This window comes from Poecilia mexicana, unplaced genomic scaffold, assembly GCF_051168715.1.
Source record: "Poecilia mexicana isolate PSO_F unplaced genomic scaffold, ASM5116871v1 scaffold_10, whole genome shotgun sequence".
In the NCBI taxonomy this organism is placed as follows: Eukaryota; Metazoa; Chordata; class Actinopteri; order Cyprinodontiformes; family Poeciliidae; genus Poecilia; species Poecilia mexicana.
Window position 1 is genome coordinate 32,931,330 of NW_028263379.1, and position 6,402 is coordinate 32,937,731.

At 40.9% G+C, this 6,402-nt stretch overlaps 1 pseudogene; it reads left to right on the top strand.

Annotated features, from left to right (window-relative positions):
* The first annotated feature begins 3,098 nt into the window (after positions 1-3,098).
* On the top strand, positions 3,099-6,087 carry LOC148157539 (general transcription factor II-I repeat domain-containing protein 2B-like; annotated as a pseudogene).
* Positions 6,088-6,402: the final 315 nt, after the last annotated feature.

Below are 6,402 nucleotides of genomic sequence, written 5' to 3' on the forward strand. Positions count from 1 at the left end.
GTCCAAATTAAGAGTCTGTCCGGGGAGAAACCGATCCGCTGTAGCAGACGCCACTCAGAGCGGCGGTAGAAAGATAGTCCAAGCTGATCACCAATCAGCCCAAATCAGCCACACTGGACGAGTGGTAGGAGCCAGCTTTACGCCGACCAGGACGGCGGGAATGAAGCCAGCAAACAGGACGACAGGTAGGCAGTCGACAGATTATCCAGTTGACAGGTGGACTGCTGGTCGGGGACAACCAGAACAGCGGGCAAACAGCCGGCCAAGGACAAACAGCCGGCCAAGGACAAACAGCCAGCCAAGGACAAACAGCCAGCCAAGGACAAACAGCCAGCCAAGGACAAACAGCAGCGGCTATCAAAAATAAATGTTAGAAATGGAATCTAAAAGCATCCAAACTCCAGCACCTCACCTACCACTGAGCTCTTTATGTAGTGCCTCTAAAAGGAAGGAGGAAACGTGGAGCTTGTACAGGCGACCAGAAGGACGATTGACCGGCGGCGATCAGAGCGTCGTTAAGCGCATCGTTTGCGCGCACGCATTAATTTGCAGCTGTTATACAGAAAATGTAAATAAATCACAAGTAATAAGTTTGCTTGAGAGAGGTGAAGCCTGCCTTACCTAGCGTGCAGCACCAAACACCGAGGTCTGAACCGGAAGGAAAACAACGTCATGTCAACCAGGTGAGGGAGGGTCCTTTATATACAGGCAGCCAGCGCCACAACCAATTAAATTCAGGCACTTGTGTGGTGCGTTCAAAGGCCACAGGGCATACTGCCACATAAGGTAAAACTAAAGTAAAACACAGCACAGGATATTAGGCTTTTTCTGTGTCTGTTTTGTATTGAAAGGTGTTTTGTATTGAAACTATGACAGACTCACTTCATGAACTGTGAACTGAAATAGTAAAACCCTGACTCATAATGTCCACTTTTCCATAGATGGACAAACATTCTTGTTTAAAGAAAAAAGGCCAGCCACCACATAACATTCCGATAAAAATAAGGGTAATGAAAAATCTAAGTATCATTTTCAAATAAAGTTCAGGTTAATGACTGGTAAGAACTAGTCATTAACCTGAACTTCTACCTTGATAATAAACTGGTTTTAGGTTAATTAATCCTATGAATTTAGTAAAATGTACTTCAAATGTCTGAAAATGCATAGTTTTGAGTAGATTTTATTTTAAAATCCAGGGGAACAGACCACATTAGGACTGTGTCAGTCCACAGCTGATTGTCTCTGATTATTGTTAGCAGATGTTGGGAGGCATGATGTAGTCTTGATATTCTGTTTCAAACTGAATATATACACCTCTGGAAAAATAATCAGTTTGTCTGATTTTACTCTTTATAGGTATATGTTTAAGTAAAATGAACATTGTTATTTTATTCTATGAATTACTAACAACATGTCTCTTAATTTAGTTTGTGAATGTATGTAAATAAGCAGTTAGATTTAGAAAACTGCACCAACGAATATGTTCTCAGCCCTAAAGGTCAGACCCTAGAATTGCCCCTGCCTGGGCATCATACAGCACAGACCACATACCCTTAGTTGACTTTGACCACCTTTGTAAGGTTAACTGGAAATTCCAAAATAGACATACTTTCTAATTTCACCTCATTCATGGACTAAAGCTGCACTGATTTTATTCTGAAGTTGCTGTTTTTCTTATTTATGCAAGACGTACACGTGATTGAACGTTATCAGAAGAGGACTTTAGCCCTAAAAATGTCAGCTCAGGCTAAAAAAAGAAAGGTAGATTCCGAGTGTGGGATTTTCAACAAAAATTGGGTTGTGTTAAGAAAATAAATTTAAAGTATGCTAGTTTTAAAACTTAACATGTCTTGATTGAAATAGCCTAATTATAGTTTTAAAATCAGTAACTTATTCTGGCCTATTGACCTTTATGTTACCTGTAATTAAAACAGATGGTTTGCTAAGATCTTTTGAACTGCCTTTTGTCTGTGTGGGAAAATAATAAGTAGAAGTTGTAGCTTTTCACACTCATCTGTGAAAAGCCGTAAAACAGCAGGAGTTCCTGCCTTTAGAGAGAGGGTCAGAGATAGCTCCTGGTTGGATGAGCAAAGATACACCTTATTTGAATAAATTAAAGATAAGAATACGCCTTAACTATAAAACTTTCTACACCGAAGTAGCAAATTAGATTTGCTCTCGCAATTCTCCAAAGACGTCTTTGCTTTTCTTTCTTTCTTTCTTTCTTTCTTTCTTTCCATTTATGTCAGGTAAATGAATGTATGTCTCTGTTGTTCTGCAGTTTCTGTTGTAATTTTATGCGTTGTCTTCTATTGGATTGAACTGCAATTCTGTGACGTCTGCACTCATTGTTTTTGTGTGGCTACACGCGGCCCGCCGGGGGAACCTGGGATCGAAGAAGTTCGAGCCAAAGAGTTTCTTTCTTAAGAAATATTACAACCTAGATCTTCTTCAACAGTTATTTATTTACTGAAGTTAGAGGTAAAGCCGTGTGTTTAGTTTGTGGGGAGCAGATCGCCGTGTTTAAGGACTAATCTGAATCGGCATTACCAGACGAAACATGGGCCGAAAAAGCGCGAAAATCAGAAGCTTTGTTAGCTAAACTGTTGAACGCAGCGAGGCTTTTTTTTTTCTTTCTTTTTTTTTTTTTTACCAAGCTCTAAGCATCCTTCGATGCAGCAACCAAGACCAGCTTTGTGATATTCCACAAAATAGAAAAAAAAAAACAGCAAGCCATTCTCGGAGGGGGATTTTGTGAAAGAGTGCTTGGTAGACTCTGCAGTGTTAATATGCCCTGAAAAAAAAAAAAAAGCCCCATTCGAGCAAGTTCGCTGTCCAGACCAGGCGGACCGTGATGAGGAGGATCGAGGACATTGCGGGGAACGTGGAGGAGTTGCAGCTGCAACGTGAAGTGCCAAGTTTTGACTTTTTTTCCTTGGCTTTGGACGAGAGCTATGATGTCCGCGACACAGCCCAGCTACTCATATTCGTCCGTGGGATAACGCCGGACTTGAAGATTACGGTGGAGCTGGCAACTATTCAGTCCTTAAAAGGGACGACGACAGGGAGCGATCTCTTCACGGAGGTAAATACCGTGTATGGGCAACTTGGGACTGAAATGGGACACCACGGATGGTTGTCCAAATCTTACAGGAAAAAATATCTTACTTTTAAAATGTATGTAGGACAAAACGAGTGAAATTGACCCAGATCAGAAATTGATATTTTTACATTGTATTATACACCAACATGCGTTGTGCAATTCAGTGCTAAACTTTAACCATGTTATTGATGTTACTAGAATAGTAAACTTCATCAGGGCACGGGCACTGAATCAGACAGTTTGTCACACTTCTGGAGAAGCATGAGACTGAGCCTTGTGACATTGGCTACCACACTTCAATCAGATGGCTCAGATTGGGCAAAATGCTAAAAAGAGTCTGGGACCTGAAAGTACAGATTCCAGAGTTTTGTGAGACGAAAGGCAAAGACATCTCAGAACTTTCAGATGAAGACTGAAAGGATGGAAGATTTTGCATTTGCTGTTGATGTGACTGCCCTGATGAACGAACTGAACACCAAGCTGCAAGGCAAGGCCATTTTTGTACATGAAATGCACAGCCTGGTGAAGGCTTTCATGAGAAATATACAGTTTCTTTCAAGACAACTGGAGAGCAACAATCTCACTCACATGCAAACCCTGAAAGAAGTCACACCATCAGCTGATCACCTGTGCAGATACTCAGCCATGCTAGGAGCATTGCATGATGAGTTTTCAAGGCGCTTTAAGGATCTCGGAACAATGGAGGGTAAAATGCACATGATTTCCTCTCCCTTTACCTTCAGTGTGGATGATGCATCCAGTGAGGTTCAGCTGGAACTCATTGAACTGCAGTCTGATGCAGTAATGACCAAGACCTTTAAGACAGGATCTCTGCTGGATTTCTGCTCTTCTCTCAAAGAGGAGAACTTTCCTAACATTAGGAAACATGCTCAGAAGATGTTTGTGCTTTTTGGCTCTACCTACATTTGCGAACAAACATTTTCAGTGATGAAATTGGCAAAATCCAGATAGGGATCCTCTCTCACTGATGATCATTTGTCAGCTGTGCTTTGCATCTCCACTTCAGACATTCAACCTGACTTTGATACACTCGTTAAATCCCGGGAGAGATTAGATTTCTCTCACTGAACAAGGAAAAAGAACAAACCAAATAAGGTGGTTAGACCACAAATGTAAGCATGTTAAGGCACCAGTTAGCAGTGAACTGGGACACTTTATCTGGAAGCCTTAATCTCAAAATCACAGTTCAGGGACAGTTCAATATGTTGTTTCTTACTTAATGTTTGGAGCACAAAGACAATGTTGAGATGTCTTTAAAATGATCAGAACTTTTACATAACTTTCCAACAGTATATGAAACTCAAATGTGTTTTGGAGTGAATGTGATGGAAAATGTTCACTAATATGAGCCACAAATAGTAGAAATGTTAACATTTTGTCTAACATTGTTTTGAGAAATTTGTGTGAATAAATTACATTTTTTGGAAGGCAACCTCACTTTTTCATTGCATAGCTTTAACATATACTAGTCTTGCCCACTTGTCAAAACAATGCTATTTACTGCTTTTTGATATAAAGAAATACAATAAATATTATGCAGAATTGAGTTCAGCCTTTTGGCCCAGCCCTACACAATATTTTCTGTTTCTTATGCGGCCCAAGGAAAAAAATATTACCCGCCCCTGCTTTAGATGCTGCACAGTGGCGCAGTTGGTAGCACTGTTACTTTGCAGCAAGAAGGTCCTGGGTTCAATTCCCGGCCCCGGGTCTTTCTGCAAGGAGTTTGGATGTTCTGCCTGTGCATGCATGATTCTCTCTGGGTACTCCGGCTTCCTCCCACAGTCCAAAAACATGACTGTTAGGTAAATTGGTCTCTCCAAATTCTCCCTAAGTGTGTGTGTGTGTGTGTGTGTGTGTGTGTATGGTTGTTTGTACCATCTGTCTCTGTGTTGCCCTGCGACAGACTGGCAACCTGTCCAGGGAGAACCCGCCTCTCACGGGGCTGGAGATGGGCACGGACGGACGGACTTTAGATCCTAACCCTTTCACTCCGGAGGGGACCATTGATGACTCATCCAACTCTGGTCCAAACTCCATATGGGCCTTCATCCCGACTGTTGATCAGCTCCCACGGCTCCATTACTTTAGGTGCATTTGTGCCAATGAGCAGATCTACGTCATCATCCATGTTGTGGAGCTTGACGCTTTGCAGGTATGGCGACTTGTCGATGTCCTGTTGTGGAACATTTCACTTTGAAACAAGCATTAGTTTCTGTGTCATGACATCTGGAAGGTCAATGAAATCCTTTGGTAACACTTTATTTGAAGGGTTGTGGATAAGACTGACATGATACTGTCATAAACATGACGTAACACCTGTCATGAACATAAAGAAGTCTTAATGAATGTTTATGATAGTTTGTCATGAAGTGTCATTCGGTAAATAATGACACTTTTAATGCAAAGTTGCTCTAAAAGTTGCATTGAAAGTCCATTAAAAATGCCAACTTTGTAATTGTCATTATTTACAAAATCATGCAAAGTTGGTCAAAAATGATTGGAAAAGTGCTATATAAGTTCAGTCCATTTACCATTCTGAAAACCTTCAGTTTGTTTGTCACTTTTATTAGCAAGAGGAGGGTGAAAGGAATGTGTGTGGGGGGAGGTGAGAACAACATCCTAGCTTCACATCAGAGGGCAATCTTGGTAAAGAAGTGGGACACACAGAAAGGCCATAGTCACATGGCATTAACACGCTCAAGCCAATAAGAAAAAAAGCATGAATGATGCAGTTACATTATTTCTTGAAGTGGAACTGTGTGTAAGTTGTTAGTGAACTAATAACTGGGTTAGTCATCATCATGCAAATGTGTTTGAAGGTGAATAAATTAATTCTCACTTAATCTTAGTGTCATGACATATTAAGTTATGTCACATATGACAGGCAAAGATAACCAGGTCTGTAGCAGCAGACATGCTTCACAGATCCTCACTTTGTAATTTCTTCCTTTCAGCCTCCTTAATGACTCTCTGAGCCCAGTTCCTAGTATCACAACCAACCAATGCTTTTCCCAGCTGATTGTAAAGAAAAGAAATGCAGGGTCAGAGTTCAGCCACAAAGAGCAGATGTGTGTTTGTGATTGACACACTTTTGGGGAATTACTGTCTCACTGCAGCGTGGTATTCTGTGTTGCCAGGACGAGTTTCTAATTCACCATTTAAAGATTCCAGAGAGAGCTAGAGACAAAATGTTTAAAGGGGTAGTGTTATGTATTTTCCAGGTTGCATAATGCCATTTTATAGCACAATTAAGTAACTTTTTTACCATCAGTTGTATA